The 19,644-nt window shown below is 40.7% G+C and overlaps 1 protein-coding gene across 2 annotated transcripts in view; it reads left to right on the top strand.

Annotated features, from left to right (window-relative positions):
- Positions 1-2,458: 2,458 nt before the first annotated feature.
- pex5 (peroxisomal biogenesis factor 5) overlaps positions 2,459-19,644 on the top strand; it is an 89,811-nt gene continuing 72,625 nt past the window's right edge. For both annotated transcript variants that reach the window (XM_028809929.2, XM_028809928.2), the window contains exon 1: positions 2,459-2,624. The gene's annotated coding sequence lies outside the window, so the exon portion shown is untranslated. The remainder of the gene's footprint in view (positions 2,625-19,644) is intronic.

The following is a 19,644-nucleotide window of genomic DNA, read 5'->3' as shown; positions in this document are numbered from 1 at the left end:
ATCATCCACATGGTGGAAAACACAAAAGATCCATCTATCCATTATCCAACCCGCTATAAACTAACTACAGCGTCACAGGGGTCTGCTGGAGCCAATCCCAGCCAACACAGGGCGCAAGGCAGGACACAAACCCTGGGTAGGGCGCCAGCCCACCACAGGGCACACACACACCAAGCACACACTAGGGACAATTTAGAATCGCCAATGCACCTAACCTGCATATCGTTGGACTGTGGTAGGAAACCGGAGCACCCGGAGGAAACCCACGCAGACACGGGGAACACAAAAGATTAATTTCCTAATCATGGGTAAACTCCTAAGCACATATGAGGAATTCTGTCCTACCAGCATCTGAAAGACTGTTGTAATATTCTGCAGCTCTCTCCTAAAACAAGAAATGGCATGTTTGCTTGTTTTCCTTTCAAAGAGCACTTAAAATAGGCTCAGACTGATGGCCTGCACATTTAATTGAAATTTAAAAGGCTGCAGACAATATTTTTGTATGTTTTTTAGATAACAATGATTTTTTTTCTAAAGGCAAATCGTAAACAGGGAGGAGTTGAATACCTTTCTGCATTACCCTGTTACTTCTAGGATAGACTCTGCCACTGCATTATATGTTTTTGATAATATTGCATTATTTTTGGAAGTGTGTACACAATAGTGTACACTTTATATTGACAAGTGTGTACTAGTGCTGCTGCAGACTTGAAACTATGACAACATTCTGAGTAGATCAGCCACAGAGCAGAAAATCAAGGAAACTGGGGGCACTTACTTTTAGAGTGAGATGGTGCTCTGATCAGTCCTTGCACAGAGCCAAGGAATAATACTAAACTATACCATCCTCCTTTGTATTTGTGTTGTGCCTACCTTTATCCTGCTATTTGTTACAGTGAAGTGTAAAGGATACAATTATGACAGAAACATCATCTGAAAAAAATGCTGTTGGGTTGTGTAGTGCTTGCCAGAGTCGACCCAATAGATTTATGCTCATTACATAACTTAGATAACTTGCCATTGTTAGAAAGACGCCTTGCTTAAACTGCACTAGTTGGAGATCATGGGGTTGTACCAGGATCACCCTGTTTATAGGCTTCCTGATACTGAAGTTGAAGCTTATCCAAATGATGGGCATGCCATGTCATTTTCCATATTTGCTGCTAACTCAACGATGAAGTTATTCACAGCTGATGCTGCTAGTCAGAGTTGATGAGGATCCATAAAAAGAAAAAAAAACCAGAAGCTGAAACAAATCTAATCAAACTAGAAATTCAATTCAATGAAGAATGAGCCTGTGATAAGTACATTCAGTGCAGGATTTACGTATAAGCTACACAAGCTATAGCTTAGGGCCCCCGCCTTCTTGGGGGCCCCCAAAACAAATTGTCTGAGTGAGCAATTGTCATATATATTAAATATACTACAGCATTATTTGTCCCAATCAGGCCCGGCCTTAGGCATAGGCGAAGTAGGCGACCGCCTAGGGCCCCGGCGTCTGGGGGGCCCCGGATCGACTCCTTGGTCTAATTTTCACGCATTTCACAGAGCTTCCAGCCCCCTCAGGGGGCCCCTGGACCCCCCTTTCACCTAGGGCCCCATAATACCTAAGACCGGGCCTGAGTACATTTTTGTGAAGGTAAGACTGGAGCCACAGTGTTCCCTTTAAGGCCAAAGCGTTGTTTTACATATATGATTTACAGCTACAACGTGTTTGAAACTCTGGTTGTCAGGGCATTGAGAGCCTAATGTGTTGAGACTTTGGAGAGAAATTATACGACTGCTGGTCTCTGCCTTTTCTATGATGATGAACAAGACCAAAACTTGACTTCTTTTATGTCATAAACTTTTTTTCTCTTCATTCTGCATGAAATCATGAGATTAAAATTTTATCTGAACAACCACTACAAAGTACATGGGGTAAATACCATATAAAAAAAATAATTTTTGGGTTGAGTACACCCTTAAGGGCATGTACAACAGTCGGCTAATTGAACAAACTATAGAAGAATTATGAATTAATATAAGGAGCAAATGGATATGTCTATATATTGGGAGTGGTATTTGCTAAAATCAGGTAACGGAATTTCATGAGAGTCTACTATTTTTCACTGTATATCACTGCTTTCCCTGAATTATTAAATACATCCTCGTCGGTATTACAATGAGGCCGTAAAATAAAAACAATGCATTCGATTATGTTGAACGGGCTATAAATACAACTTAATATTCTTAAGCGCTTATCCAATTCAGTGTGTCGGGGTGGGGGCTGCAATTTATTGCTGATAAAATTACTTACACGTGTAGCAACAATGGAATGGCAGTATAATGTCGACCATATTTCCATCGTCACTTAACTGTATAACGTTAATACCGCTGAAGCTCAAACCCATCAACAAGTTGCTAACCAAGCGCGCCACCGTCGTCACGCTAGAAGGCCGCCCCCCTTCGTCAGTAAAGTACGCATGCGTATTGTCTATCTGAAGCAGCGCCTGCGCTCATGCCCCAAGGACGCTGCAGGAAGCTGTAGAGTCTAGAAACAACACAAGCGGCATATGGAGTGGAGATGAGTACGTGAGAGAAAAGTAAATAAGCGACATTCATTGTCTTGCTGGATTATAAAGGTAAGTTCCACGTAGCTGTCTCCGTGACGTCTGTCTGTTTTTCCTTCTAAGCGTTAGTTGCCTTGCTGCATGTCTTCCACATTCTGCCGAGTGTGCTCGCGTGTGTCATCGTTTGACAGTCTCTTTTGTGCAGCGGCCTCCCGCACCTACTGGTATTTCGTGTTGTGAACCTTGCTGCACTTGAGTATTCGTTTAACAGGTTCGTGTCCTTTGCACACATCGGTCAGTCTCCAGTTGCGTGAGCTACACTGGCCTTGACCTGCGTATGCAGTGATCTCCGTTGATCGAGAAACTGTTCATTATGCAGAGAGTTTCGTGCTGCTTGCTTTTTGTCCAATGCGGATGACCTATGTAACAGTGGAATGTGGTGGCACGACTTGTACAACTGTAATTTTGACAGGGGTGACAAATTGCAAAATTTAACAGTCCTGGGTGGCCGTGGACTTAAATGACTGTCTGACAGACTCTACCTTCATCTGTCACTTAGTATACCCGAACAGTGTTCAAAGACGCGTACTTAATGCGCATTCATGCTTACTACATCTAGCGCTTAGGTCAGCATTTATTTTTTTGTGCAGTTGCTGTGCATGTATCTGTACTGTACTGAAAAGTAAACGAGCCTACCAAAAGATTGTAATTTCTTTGATTGTTTCTACACTTTTGTCTGCAAACGTGAGAACTAAGAATACAGCCTCTCATCGTCGAACAAAATACTTATGGCTTTTTTCCGCCAGTCCATCAACGAGATGCCTTTGAGTGTACTTTCTTAGTATATCATAATAAAAATGCAGGTTGCGTGTCACATGGTCTTGAGAAATTTTTTTCTGCATTACCCCAAGACCTGTTTTTTCAGGAGGGCACATGATCTTTTTTTTTTTCTTATTTTTTTTTTTTTACCCAGTTGCCTGCTCATACACACTCAGAAGCTTCAAAGTAATAAATTACTTGAACGTTAGAAAAATGGAACATACAGTAGCTTGAGATTTAGTGCTGGATCAACTTACTGAAACACACTGCACATCAGTAGAGCAAGAAGCTCAACTTGAACAATTAAAAACAAAATATTGGCCCTCTTGTGCCCATTGTTAAGTTCATTTCTCATGAGCCATGTTCAGGAGACTTGGTTTGAAGAAAAGTTCAATAGTCTAGTCGGCTTGAAGAATTCCCTCATGGGTAGCACCTACAGATTAAACTATCATGATTGACCACCAGCCAGCAACCTCAAGGTTTATTAGATTCTCTGTTTGTAATCTTATTCAAATATTGTTTACTAGAATTGGTGTAATCAGTGATGCAATTGTCTCAAATGCCTCTTCTTTCGCTAGTTCTGCATGTAGTTAGAATGTTCTGACATGTTTCGGTTGTTAAATAATCTTGTTTTTGAATGTAAGCATTATCTTATTTTATACTTTGAAATTTGTATTTCAAAAAAGAACTTGTCTTGCAGCTCATAAGATGTCTAATGTTCCTAGTATAAGCTAGCAACTTATATATGCATGTGTCTTAAAGCAGACTAATCTATGTGTAAATATGGCAAAAATTAAGACCTAAATTTCATTTTTGATGGTGGAGAAGCCCCCAGTAAAAACAAATGGGAGGTGAGTTCAGGGTGGGTTTCAGAAAGAACCATATTGTCATCACATAATTTATCATACCATGTGCACATACCAAACTTATTAATTAATGTTTTCTGTTTAATATTTGAAAAATCAATACTGCTTAAATCAATACTAAAACTTGAAAATCCATTAAATGAAAATACCATTGCCACATGAATCGGTCAATAATGAGATTGTTCATGACATTTTCTTGTAGAGTATCATGGTTACAAAGACTCTGTTTTATCAACAAGTCATTTTCTAAGGTTTAGGACCTTTACTGTTTTTGTATGCATCTGTACATTCAGAAAACAGTAACTGGGTAGTAATAATTACTATAAAGTTCTATTTAATGGAAAGGTCACATTAAATAAATTTCCTAAAGTAACAAATTAGTAACCTTTTTATAACTGGTCCTCTGTTTAAAGCTTTTTTGAAATAAAACATCTCACTTGATGGTTGAAACGTCTTTAGTTATATTTTTCGAGGTATCTCTTCTTTTGTTATTGGTTATCAGGGTTTGAAATTCCGAGAGGGATTGTGCATATCCTGCTTAAAGTTAGTAATTCCCACAAATTCTAAATTTTAATGTGCAACTTTCTTGCACATATTTGTTTGGTAAAGAGCTGGGCAATTAACTTAAAATTAATGGAAATCAACATTCACAAACTAATCGGCATAATCTTCCCCAATCTTGCTTGTCGGTTAATTATTTTTTGTTTTCATTTTTTTTATTCTGCTCAGTTTTTTTTTTTTTTAATTCTGTTAATACTTTCCCCAGTGTGTGCTCATGTACTGTCCCCTTAAAAACATACTACCGCTTGTGTTGTCGCTTGACTGTGCCCTGTCCAGTCTGCAACACGAATGCAACATGGAGGAGAACAACTTTAACCAAAGAAAAATGCTGTGACCATCGTTTGGACACATACAGTACTCTTTTTTTGGTCCTCTACTTTGCACTACACTGACGATGAATGGAAGCTGTGCAACATATGCCTTGAGACATCATATTTTCTAGTTGATTACACATCAGAGATGATTGCACAGGGCCTGAGAAATATGCTTTCTGCATGGGACCTCACGGAAAAGAATCTTGTGGCCATTATAACAGACAGTGCTGATAATGTTGTCAAAGCTGCAGAGCTCAATGGATTGACAAGGCAGCAATGTTTTAGACACAGGCTGAACTGGGCAATCGGTAAGTGCACATCAGCTTAACAAACATAACACTATATTATTCAGTAATCTAAATGGGGATATCTGGTTAGTGGCTAGCTGCTATATGCACTCTTTCATGAGGGAAAAATCCCAGGTTTTATAGTTGAACTTATTTACAGTACAAACATTATCAATGAACTGTGAGGGCAAAAAATAAAGAAAAAACAACAAAATAGTTTTTCATTAATTGTAATTGAGGTAAAATGTTCCATTGATTGTGATATTGATTTGAGGTCACATCGCCCAGCCCTATTGGTAAGCACTTTATTTGGAAGAGGTACAGCAGGAGGTGGTGTAATTCAGACATTTACACCAGGGGATGGGTGTAAAGTTAGTGCTTAATATGGGATAGTGACACATTGGCACTCTGCACCTGCATTTCCCCATCCCCCATAGTTAATGTATGAATAGTGTCCATTCAGACCACATTAACAACTCCTATCTATTAGACCAGTATATCACTTGGCACCTTCAAGGAAGACAGTCCTGCACATACCCACTTTTCTATCTAAATTGATGTATCCGTGTTCATTCGATCCGCCAAGGGGGTATAACCTGATATAACTCTTAAATTGTTATTCAGCACCGGGTAAAATTCTTATTATCGGACAACCTCTCTAATTTTAGTCCCATTAAAATCCCACAGATGTCATGTTTATTGTCTATTCACACAGGACTAGTTAACCAGGGGTTATTTTATACTTTTTATACAAGGTGAACATCTCTGCAGTTGTTACTGAGATGTGATGATGCAGTCCATGAAAAGTTACTGACATGATTCATTCAAGTAGGACTAAAATTACAGAGGTCCGCTGGTAACGTACACCTCTTGGTGTAAAAGTAATCACATCCGAATAGGGTTGAAACTAAACTTTCTTAAATTGAAGACTAAAAACATGCATAAGTATATTTTTGTATGCCAGTAATACAGAAATTCAAGAAAATGACTTGGATTGTTTACTACTATTAACCATTCAGTCATGTCCGACCCTTGGATACTGTGTATGCCAGTCCATGCCATGCTTCCCTGTTTTCCACGGCTTCTTTCAGTTGCTTGATGTTTATTCCTGTCTCATTCTTGATGGTATCCATGCAACAGGACTTTGGTGTCCCTTGCTTCCTTTTTCCACTGACGATTCCGAGTAGCACCTCCTTTTCTAGGGAATTTGCACTCATCAAATGTCCAAAATACATAAGTTTGTGACTACTGAACTTTCCTTCCAGGGACAACTCTGGGTTTATATGATCAAGAACATCTTTGTTGGTGATTCTAGCTGTCCATGGGATTCGTACAAGTCCAGCACCACATCTTTTATCTGCTTTTATCAGTGTGCATGACTTGCAACCATATGTTATGATTGGGAATACAATGGGATCAGTCTTTGCTTGATGTTTGTTTAGTTAATATGTATTCTGGTTTGTTTTTATTTGACAATCTGACAGCTGCTAATTCATGTCTGTGTTGAGAAATTTAAAGTAACAATCATCAGTTCTTTAAAATGTTTATAGTGGACTGACTGCCTTTAAAGGTAAATCAGAATAGTATAAGTCAATGATAAACACAAACAGAATACAAACAATGGTCAAGGGTAGCTTAAGCATTATGAAAATTGGCCATAGAAGACTGCCACCTCTCTAACTTTGACAAGAAGGACGATCCAGCAGAAAAATATGGACTTTGTTGCACGCCTTTCTCTAAGATTCCACAATTAGGTTTTACATTCTCTTATGGTCTTTCAGAAATGTCATCCAGATTTGGCAACAGTTCATGGTAATCTCAAAGCAAATAAATTGGCTGGCAAACTAGTAATAGTTATTGTCATTCTCAAACCGACTTGCTCCAAATTCAGGAAAAAAAGCAGAGAGGCACAAGGAGGACGTGAACTCCACACAGACAATAAGGTGCTGGAATTGAACTCAGAATGCTGGATCAGTAAAGTGGCAGTGCTAGTCAGTCTGTACTACTTATGCCACCTATAAGCTAAGAGAGAGAGATAGAAATTTATTTGACGTCAGGGAAAAAGTTTGCTTTTTATTGAAGCTCTTTAAATAAATATATTCATCTGTAGCTAAGAGGTAAATAAATATACACACACACTTTGGTTTGAACACACACCAGAATGATTATAAAGAAAGAAAACTTCTGACTGTCGCAGTGAGGCATTATGCGGAAGCACTGCCGTTAGGATAAAGGAGCCCAAGTAGCATTTCTTGACACTTAAGTTGAATAATTTGTTGGCTGAAAGTCCTCAGTGTTAGTGTTTTAGAGAGAGGATGTGCAGCATTGTTCATAATGCCACACAGGTTGGTTTTATCTCTCTCTTTTACTACTATCTCTAGGAGGTCCAGAGTGTGTTCTATAACTGAGCGTGCCCTTTTAATTAACTTTTTGATTTGGTGGGCCTCTCTTGAAGATGTTACCAGTCCAGCACACCACAACATAGGAATTTCACAATGCGATCACAGAATTATAGACGATGTGAAGAATGTTGCCTCTCACATAAAGGAACTTGGTCTCCTAAGGAAAAAGAGCCTGCTCTGCCTTTTCTTATATAGATTCTCTATATTCCAAGACCAGTCCAGCCTGTCTTTAATGTGGCCCCCCCCCCCCCATGTAGTTGTAGGAGTGGGCCACCTCTTCATCCACTCCTTGAATAGTGACCGCACATACTGTATAGACTTTCTGGTGCAGCAAAAAGTCAATAACTAGTTCTTTGGTTTTCCTGATGTTAAGATGCAGACAGTTCTCTTTGTACTAAGAAACAATGTTCTCCACATGATTCCTATTCTTTGTCCCATCCTCTTTATCAATACACCCCATAAGTGCTGAATCATCTGAGAATTTCTGCATGTCACATGACTTAGTATTACATTTATAGCCAGAAGTGTAACAGGGTAAAGAGAAAAGGAAAAAGGACTGTTCGTTGTGGTGTTCCAGTGTTGCTCACTTGAGTCTCTCAAATTGCGGTCTGCCTGACAGGTAGACCATTATCCAGGACAGCAGAGAGTTATCCACCTGCATATTTCTCGTGTTTACCACTTAACAGGGATGGCTGGATGATATTGATGACACTGGGGAAATAAAAATACATAATTGTCACTGTGCTGCCAGCTTTATGGAGCATCCTCCACTCCAGTCTTTGTCTGATAGGCAAAGTGCAGTTGGTCCAGGTGGTCTACCACAAATGGACTCGAATAGTACAGGACCAGTCTCTCTAAGGTTCTAATGATATGAAATGTGTCACTATTCTGTACTCATTAGGTGAAAAGGGCCCTGCCTTCTTTGGAATAAGAACAATGAAAAATGTTTTCCACAGCAGCGGCACTTTCTGAAGCCTTAAGGACAAACTAAGGTAACAGAGAACACCACAGAGTTGGTCAGCACATGCCTTAAGAACTGACTCCATCTGGTCCCGCAGCTTTTCCTGTGTATAGCTTTCTCAGTTGTCTCCTTTACTGGTCTTCAGTTATGGGCAGTCCACACTTATGGTCAGAGATGGACTTGTCACTGGTCATTCAAGTAGATGTGGTAGGAGTTGTTGATTTATTAGCGATGGTGTGGGTAACTGGTCATTGGAAGGTGACAGTGGGAGGGAAAAGGTTCAGTGCATTTGCTTTGTCCACAACCCCTTCAAGGACCTGAGCCCCAGATTGCTTGTTCCGTAATTATACCTAGTCCATTCCTGACATTTTTATCCATATTACTAACCGAGAATGGTAAACCGGATGGCATGGACGCAGGTACACGACGATGGGACCATGAGACGTACTGCGCAGGCGCGTACAGAGCGCATCTCATAAACCGCGCACGAAGGAGTCACGGCCCAAAAACGAAACAGCTCAACTGACGTGAATGAGAAATGAAGCAACAACGCGCCCATGGCTAATGACTAAAGACCCAGCCACACAAAAAAGAGGACTCTGCGCTGCAGCCCAGATTCAAACAGAAGAGGCTACGGAGACCCCACGGGTCCATAAAGTACAGAAGGCGCAGGCGTCACCGCCATATTGTGAGTGGCACTACTGCGGAGTGAAGGCACAGGCGTCACCGCCATATTGTGAGTGGGACTACTGCGGAGTGAAGTTAGGAATAATGTGCTGCTTGGGACTGTACAGACCGCTGAACGCTTTACACCGAATTCAAACACAATACAGCTCAACGATACAAACACGAGCCCACCTAGATAACATCAATGAACGCAGGCGCCTACAACGCGCGTCTGAAACTGCGAAAGCAAAGCAGGCACGGGTTCAAAACGAACGAGCTCGACTGACGGATATACAAACACGAGCCCGGCTGAATAAAATCAATGAACACAGGCGCCTACAACGCACGTCTGAAATGCCGCAAGCACAGCGGGCACGGCTCCAAGACGAACGAGCTCGACTAATGTATTTCAGGATACCCAACGCCAGGGGTAGGCGAGCGAAGCGAGCAGGGGGCGAAGCCCCCCTTGTGTTATTCTGAATGAGTTTCTTTTCTGTTAATGCTTTGTAAGCATTCTTTCCTTCACTCAGCTTTTTCTTTAGCACACACTGTACATCCTTCAGAGGCTCTTTGTCACCGGATTTGAATGCTCTCTTTTTCTTTATTCATGAGACCTTTTAGCTCCTTCGTAATCCAGGATTTATTGTTTGAAGAGCAACACACGGTCTTTGTGGGAACCACTGTGTCAACACAAGTTTGTGATGTAGTGACTGAGTGCCTCAATATTTGTCCTCGTGTGACTCGCACGTCATTTCCCAGTCTGTCATTTTGAAGCAGTCATTCAGAGCCATTTCAAACTCCAGGCCCCACTTCCTCACTGTCCTAGTGGTAACAGGTTGCTGTTTAATAACAAGCTTGGAGCTGGGAATAAGACGAATCAGGTTGTGGTGCAAGTACTTTACATTTAAAGGCATCTTCTTACCATTTGAATACAACAGGTCCATCTTGTTACTTCCTTCAGTGGAATGTGTCACAAACTGATAGAAATTTGTTAAAGCTCTTTCCAAAGTCACATGGTTGAAGTCACCACATATTATAACTGCATGGTTGGAGTGAATCATCATTAAAGTGTTCGTGACAGAATGAATCATTTCCATTTCTAAGTCCCCATTTGTGGAAGGAAGAGTTTAAACATTAACACTAGAATCCCTGAAGCCTACGAAAAGACTAGTAATCCTGGACCATCTTAAATTCCTTCGCACCTCTCCATTACCATCTTTTGTTTAGCAAATGTGTCGATTAGCACAAGTTGCAAGCAGCCTGCTATCCCATCCTCCTCACTGCCGCAGCTCTAGTTGGACAAGAAGTTCTCCCAGCTTAAGTCTGTTTATCTGGGTGTGAGGTGCCTGGAGTTGTATAGGGTAAATAATATATCGTTATTTGGAACACATGCATTTCATGTGTGTTCCATGTCTACAATGATCTGAGTAAATGTAGGATGACAGGAAATGCGAGGCAAGAAATGTTGACCACATACCTAAAACAGAAACTTTTTTCATGCTATAATACTAATGACAAAATTTTGTCATGAAGTGTATAATTTGTTAAGACTGAAGTCCAAATATCAAACACTTTCACAAAAGGTACAAGTATACCAAACCAAGTGCACTTTTATTCAAGAATACAGTATAACCGAAGAAAAAGAAATCGGGTTAGGGTACGACACTGACATGACCGCTTGGGTGGTGCAACAGTAAGAACTGCTGACTCATAATCAAGAGGTTGCATGTTCGATTCCGGGCGCTTCCTAGATTTACAGTTTTGAGTAGTGAGCTGCTCTTATTGTTACCATTATAGCATAAAAACATACATTTGATTTGAGTCTGTAACAGCTGGTGTAAATTTATGGTACTTGTGAAGGTTAGATTTTATTTATTTATTTATTTATTTATTTATTTATTTATTTATTTTAAATTCAGTTTTATTCTCTCAGTCACATTCACACTTTCCCCAATCTGTCACTGCTGTTTTCAAATAAAGATGTGCTATAACAGAGGTGAACTTGGATGAGGGTTCTACATGGGAGAAAGAGAACAGAAGGCCTCCCCACAAGAAACATCCACTCACATATAAGAACAACGCAGCTGCACCAGGCATAAAGCCGAAAGATGGCACCGTTTGGATGCAGCAACAGGTTGGGCGTCATCCTGCCAGTGAGTCTGACACATGCATGTCCTTTAACGAAACAGCAAGGCTTACAGAGTTCTCCAAGGTATTGTGCAAAGTTTCGTTTGAGATTATGTGTCTTGATGGTCTTTTATATGAAAAACATTTATATGTTACTTATATAAATGCCACATCGAATGTTGTTTATCTATATTTATTTAGGTACTTATTTTCCTATGATGTAAAGTCACAAGTAGCCTGCAGAGCTTCCTGTGTTTTATCAACATAGGCATGCTGACAAAGTGCATGTGCAATGCCCTTCCTTATTTAGGTAAAGATCAGTTACGAAAATTGTGATGGCAGCTTCCACCTGGAGCTATAGACACTTCTGTACGTGAGGAACTCTCCACTCAAGTATATAGATCTGGAAGTGCCATGCTGACACTTAAGTACGCGAGCAGTGGTACAGAGAATGCAGTCAGATTTCTTTGTTTGGGCACATACACCGTTAGCATGGCACTGCCAACAAACCTCCATCCTCCTACTGGCCATTCCACAGCTGAGTCACTGCTGGGCCAGCCAATCTGATGAAAGGACCTTTTTACCTGATAATTCCAGTGGTCCTTTATCAGAGAAGATTTTTCCATAGGCATGCAAACAACTTGGCAATCCAGTATCATCATGTGCCACATATGATACCGAGAAGAGAAACAGAATAGTCAAGCATTAGTAAAGCTTATAAATATATTACTATCCATATTACTAACTGAGAATGATAAACCGGATATGGACGCAGGTACATGGCATGCCCATGGACGCAGGAGACATAGTGCGCAGGCGCCGATACATGGCATGCCCATGGACGCAGGAGACATAGTGCGCAGGCGCCGACAGCGAGCGAAGTCCGATCCACTGAGAACGAAGGAGTCACAGCTCAAAAACGAAGGAGCTCAACTAACGTAAATAAGAAATGAGGCAACGCGCCCATAGGTGACGACACAGCCACACAAAAAAGAGGATTCCGCGCTGCACCCCAGAGTCAAACGGAAGAGGCTACGGAGGCCCCACAGGTCCACAAAGATAGTACGGAAGGCGCGTGAAAGTACGAAAGGCGCATGCGCCTACAACGCGCTTCTGAACTAAACGGCCACGCTACACAGCATGGCCCACGCGCTTCTTACACACCTACGGAGGCCCAGCAGGTTCACAAAGATGCTAGCCCGCATGAATAAAAACAATAGACGTGGGCGCCTACAACGCGCGACTGAAACCGCGGAAGCAAAACTGTCTCGGCTCCAAAACCAAACAGCTCAACTAACGGAGCTACAAAAACGAGCCCGCATGGACAAATACAATGTACATAGACGCCTACAACGCGCGTCTGAAACTGCGGAAGCAAAGCAGGCACGGGTTCAAAACGAACGACCACAACTGACGGAGATACATACAGAAGCGAGCCCGCCTGAATACAATTAATGTAGGCGTAGGCGCCTACAACGCGCCCCTCAAACAGCAGAGTGAATAGATAAACGGCAAAGAAAGGAACGACTGACGGCCGATAAACAATTCCGCCAATTAGCTGACAACGCATTCTGTTATGAGTCCACTATTAGTGGACATTCATTAGGATTAATGAATATACTTCCTTTGTTACACTCCAATATATCTCATACATTTATCAATGTGTTTCGGGTTACCCAACACCGGGGGTAGGCAAGCGAAGCAAGCAGGGGGCGGAGCCCCCTTGTTTTAGTACTAATGACTAACCACAGAGATGCAGTATGCACAGCTAATCAGCAGCTCTACTCAGGGTATGCTAAATTAAAGTAGTGAGTCTTCAGCCTGGATTTAAAAGTTGAGGCTGAAGGGGTGCCTCTTATAGGAGCAGGCAGACCATTCCACAGCTTCAGGGCCCTGTAAATAAAAGCTTAATCTCCTTGGAATCATAAGCAGACCGGCATCTTGAGATCTTAGTATACACTCTGGTTTGTAAGTAATAAGTAAGCAGAACTTTGGCCATTTAAGACTTCATGTGTTAAAAGGAGTTAACCAGTAGCCAGTGTAAGGATTTAAGAACCGGAGTTATGTGTTCATATGTTCTTGTTCTTGTAGTAATTCTTGCAGCAACATTTTGAATTTACTGAAAGCTGTGTAAAGAACCATTTAAACACTGCATAGCAGTAGTCAGTCCTACTAGAAATAAATGTATTAAGTAATTTTTTAGTATCCTAGATATTTAGAAAACAACTTAATTTTCCAACATTTTTAAGAAGGGGAAAAAGAGGTTTTGGACAACTTTGTTAAATGGCACGCTAGTGTCAGAAATAATGCCTAGATTGTGGACTGATTCAGTTCAAAAGCAACCTACATTTTGTCCTAGATGTGGGGAAAAAAGCTAAAGTACCTAGAGAAAAAGACAAAACCTGAATATGAAGGTAATGTGCTAGCTCCAGGTTACTGCGACAGAATTGAAACTTGCGCTCCTACTCTAAGCAGGAAGGAGAAAGTCTTCAGGCAAACAAAACACATGATTTTTTTTCCTTTACATTCTCCTGCCCTGGGGACAGTTAAGTGAGTGTTGAGAGGAAGAGACTCTGTCTAGCACAGAATATTTCAATGTCCTTTAATTTTGTTAGCTATGACCAGTAAAGCTATAAGCAACATGATCCCACTAGTCTGCAAAGCTAATGATTTTTAGAGATGGTCTCTAATGTTATGTTTGTTCAAGTAGAGAAAAGAAAGTGCCTCTACGTAAAATTATGTTGTGTGTAGTTTGAAGTAGAGAAGGGGTGTGGGGGTTTTAGTTTTGCTTCAGTGGAGGGTTCTTTTCTGATTTTGTTTTTGGTCTCTGTAGATTTTTCATCTCTGTCTTTGAGGTACAGTGTTTCCCCGAAAATAAGACAGGGTCTTATATTAATTTTTGTTCCAAAAGATGCACTAGGGCTTATTTTCAGGGGATGTCTTATATTTATTCATGTACAACAATATATATTTATCCAAATACAGTCATATCATCTTCTTCTGGAATATCGTCATAATTCTCCACATTCAACCCCTGATTTCCAGCTTGAATTTCTTGCTACTCCAGCCGCTTTTAGGATCCTCCAGGATCGTTGTGCATTTGATGAATGATTCGATGTGGTGAAGCAAAATGCTGACATACAAATGCAATCACGGTGCTTTTATATTCAAGCGTCGCATATTCCCCAAAGTAATGACACAATATATTTTATTTATTTATTTATTTATTTTATATTTTTATTTTATTAATTTTCATTGTAATCATTCTATACAAACAGATCAATTTATAACCCAACAAATTTGAAGACTAATCAAACCCCACCCCTGAGAAGGAGAGCTTAGCTAAAGGAAAATTGCTTTAGGCTTTTTAATAAGGCAACATTAAACAAAAGAAAGGGAGAAGTAAATATCTATGTAAATAAGAGATGGAGAAGGGAGTTAAATTCGATAATAGTTATTTCTCTTATTCTAAAATAATATTGATTAAATCCTGCCATGTTTTGAAAAAATGTTGTACAGATCCTCTAACTGAAAATTTGATTTTTTCCAATTTCAAATAATATAAAACATCGGTTTCCCACTGACTTATAAGAGGAGAATTAGGATTCTTCCAATTTAACAAAATAAGTCTGCGTGCCAAAAGTGTAGTGAATGCAATCACAGTTTGCTTGTCCTTCTCCAATTCAAGTCCATCTGGAAGAACACCGAACACAGCTGTTAATGGGTTAGGAGGGATTGTGATACCAAGGCTGTCTGAGAGGCACTTAAAAATTTTTGTCCAAAATGATGTTAGTTTAGTGCAGGCCCAAAACATGTGACCCAGTGAGGCAGGAGCTTGGTTGCAGCGCTCGCAGGTTGGATCCTGCCCTGGAAACATTTTGGACAGTTTTAAGCGAGACAGATGGGCTCGATATATAATTTTTAGTTGAATAATTCTATGCTTTGCGCATATAGAGCTCGAGTGAATTCTCTGCTTTGCTACCTTCCACTGCTTTTCTGATATATTGATTAAGAGATCTTCTTCCCAATGTCCTCTTGGATCTTTGAAAGGTAGGGACTCTAATAAGATTTTATATATTGCGGAAATAGTGTTCATTTCATTGAAATTGAGCAGTATTTTTTCCAGCATTGTGGAGGGTGTAAGGTGGGGGAAATCGGGCAATTTCTGTTTAACAAAATTTCTAATTTGAAGATAGTAAAAGAAATGTGTAGCTGGAGGGAACACAATATATTTTAAAAGTCTCGCATACCATCTTCTGTGCCGTCTTTTTTTTTTTTTTTTTGTACCTTTACAATACCATCAGAATGTACGGCAGCGTGTTTGAGCCACAGAGAAAAAAAAAATAAGGACATAATGAAAATGTCTATTTTGTGATTAAAGTAAAAATTTCGGCTTTAACCTCGAAATGTCCACTTTGACCTTGTAGTTTACTTTATCATTAAAGCAGACCGTCCTATATGTCATCTTAAAAGTGACTCAGTTGTTAAATCGCTACGCGCTTCTGGAGCTTCTTCCTGAACTGACAGCAGCAATCACCCCACAAAACATGTTACATTTATGATATTCCAGCTCTCTGCACATTTAGAATTCTTATTTATATACTTCATATCACTTTCTTGATGAGATGCTTTAAAATATGTAAGTTACATTTTACAGATAAATCGTTAACTTTGTTTAAATAATGAATACTGTTAATAGTTACACATATAAGGGTGGCCAAGTGGCAGAGCGGTAGTGCTGTTTTCTCTCAGGGAGTCATGTCCCTTGTGATTCCTGCCTGGAGTTTGCATGTATTCCTGGTGGGTTTCCACAGTGTACTCAGTTTTCCATCCAAAGACATGAAAGTTTGGGGATTTGGTGAAGCTACAATGACGCCAGTGTATGTGAGTGTTTGTGTTCACCTTGCGATGAGCTGATGCCTTGTCCAGGGATTTTGTTTCTGTCTTGCATCGATGCTGCTGGAATGGGTGCATCCCCAAATTGATGGATGTAATCATTAAACATCCTTTTCAGAGATATTGTGGCAAGGTGTCCTCGGAATTTAATGGATGTTTTGGGCACACGTGTCGCATCGCGTGAAGTATATACCTGGCCTTAGGTACCTTACTTTTCAGCTGACGATCTTAACTGGGTTTATTTTTGCGGTAGGGCTTTTTTTTTTTTTTATCTAAAAATATTAACAGTAAAACAAAACAACTTCTAAATCTGTGTAACTTACTGAGCCATTCCACAATTACAGGATACATATAATTGAGTCTTGCAGCCTATATTTATGTTAGCCAACTATGAAGAGTAGAAACTACTGATGAGCTAGGTAAAATTACTTCATGGACCTGTGTTTGCATTTCAGAGTTTATTTAGAGAAATAACGATATACATCGTTATTGTATACACATGTCCTTGTTTATTTTCCTTCAAGAATCTGCATTTACACAAAAATGTATACACATTGGAATGTATTTCTGTGGACTGAAATTTGAAATAGCAAAAAGCTGCAAACAGAGTTTTGAGGCATCTAACGTACTAACCTACAGTTGAAACCTCCCCAGTTATTGCATCTATCATTTCCATCTGCTATGGAACCTGTTCAGTCCAGTTTAGGGATGTGAAAACTTGAGCATTTTTTAAAACATTGGGAAGTAAGCAGAAATGATTCCTACATGGCACAATAATCCCATCACATTGGCACACTCATAAACACTAACATTTTTTGATACAGAGCCAGTTTGGAGTAACCAGTTAGCCTACCACACACATCTTTAGTGATACAGAAAGAAAACTGGAAGCCCTGACCAGTAACCTTAATAGGCATAGGGAAGATATGCACATTACCCATTGTGATCAGGCAAGCATTTGAGCTTGGAACTCAACAGTTATTAGGCAGAACCACTTAGTACTTTGCCACCTTGCTGCCAATTTTTATTTTGGCTTGGTTGATATACAGTAATCCCTCACCTATCGCGGGGGTTACGTTCCAGAGCCCCCCGCGATAGGTGAAAATCCGCGAAGTAGCGACCTATATTTATTTTATTATTTATACATATTTTAAGGCTTTATAAACCCTTCCCACACTCTTATAAACCTTTCTCACTCTCTTGTTAACCTTTCCCATGCTCTTATAAACACTTCATATGCTCTTAAACACTTTCTACATTCTTAAACACCGCAGACCAACACTGCACACAGCGATCAGACGTCAATGTGTCTGCACTCGCTTTGTGAAGGGGGGCAGCTGAACTCACGCTGAGCAGAAATGGACTTTGTGCTGCTTCTGCCAAAATGCCTGCTTGTCGCTCTGCGCGAGGAGTGTGTGGGTGTGGGTGTGGGTGTGGGTGTGGGTGTGTGAGAGCTGAACGCACCTTCGCTCAAACCCCCTCTCCCCGGAAGCGCAGTACGCTCCTGCCACTTCGTATTGTCAAGGGGGTGGGGAGCTGAATGAACGCTAAGGAGAAGTGGACTTTGCGCTGGCTTTGTGCTGCTTGTCGCTCTGCGTGTCAATAATTTAAAAGCCTGTACATCACCAATTTTCCTGTCTCACTGTCTTGTCTTGCGTGAAGTTAAAATGTTTTATAATAGTGAGATGTTACTCATATGCTTAGCCCGACATCCACATATCATATGTGTTAACAAAGTGTGTTTTATAAGTTTACATGTGGGATGGGTATTTTAAGGCTTAAACTATAAAAATGTTTATTTATATGGTCTTTCTATATCGCAGATTTTCTCCTGTTGCTGATGGGTCTGGAACATAACTTCCACGATAGGCGGGCAATCACTTGTATTTAAAAACCCGCGAAGTCGTGAATCCGCGAAAAGTGAACCGCGAAGTAGCGAGGGATTACTGTATATATATAAGCTCCAATCGATCGCCCACTGATTTAAATTGACCAATCTCACTACAGAAGACTTGATCGATGATTGTTTTATTGGCCACTCACAAAAATTTTTTTTTTTTTATCAGCATCCTTTTTTTTTAAAAAAAAACTTTACATTTAATTTAGTTGTAATCCTCCTTTATGGGAGGTATTACAGAAGCTGAGCTAGCACACATCACATTGTACCTGTTTGAGCTTTGTCTGGGGTTCTGATACCCTGTGGACTGTGGTGCGTGTCCTACAACTGGACTTCACCTGACTGATTTGCCCTACCATTGAGGAAGTGGCGGTCAATGCGAGGCCTCTCTCTAAACTCTCTCAGGCACCTCTTCCAGCCCCGATGGATCTGAAAACCCTTCACTGATGTTCTCTTTTTCCTGCAACACATGTAACTTTGTAATTTGTATCCTGCCAATGCTATTGCTCCATCAACTGCCAGGCTAAGTGTTTGGTCCATTGTCGTCTCCGTTCTAAGGCTTTTATGATGTGGTCTGTCGAAGAGTCATCTTGAACTCTTGCAGACTCAAGTGGTATTCTTCTTGAAGTTTTTTGCACCCATCCGTGGGTGGGCCCAAAACAGTGTGCAGTCATGGATCTAGCTGACATGAGTAGCTAACTCATGCCAGCCCCAATGGGGTCTATCCCTTCCTGCCAGCAGTCTCTCCAGGCTGTCACCATGTCCTTCCCTGCTTGTCAGCTGCCCTTTCAGCACAGTTGCTGGTTTGACCCAGATAATTCAGTTTAATAGGACTAGGTGTTAGTCTCTGATGATTCAGCATAACACTTGCCTTGAGTGGGGTTGGAGATGTCTTCTTTGTTGGGATGACATTACTAATGACCACTTGTTGTTGTTTCCACCAGTGCGACACATCATCAGTTGTGTACCTGGCCTCGTAAGGTGTTTCAGCCTTAACCACAAAACACCCTCAGCCAAGGCAGACCCACCACAGACTGATCAGACCTGGGTGTGTGTTGCATGGTTACAAGATGGTCATTTGGCAGCCCATGCTGTCTGCTTTTGCTTCAGCTACAGCCAGTGACTGCTTCTTTCAGTAGCAGTGGCAAGTTTCTTAATTGCATTCCACTGGGCCTGCCCTCTGATGTCCACTTCCTTTTATCATCCTTGTAATGGAACAGGCTACAAAATCTCTGCAGCCCACCTCCACTGGATCCACCGTCACTTTCCAGTCTCGCTCCTCTGCCTCAGTTGTGA

This window comes from Erpetoichthys calabaricus, chromosome 9 (genome assembly GCF_900747795.2).
Source record: "Erpetoichthys calabaricus chromosome 9, fErpCal1.3, whole genome shotgun sequence".
NCBI classification, from domain to species: Eukaryota; Metazoa; Chordata; class Cladistia; order Polypteriformes; family Polypteridae; genus Erpetoichthys; species Erpetoichthys calabaricus.
This window is presented reverse-complemented; position numbering and strand designations above follow the sequence as displayed.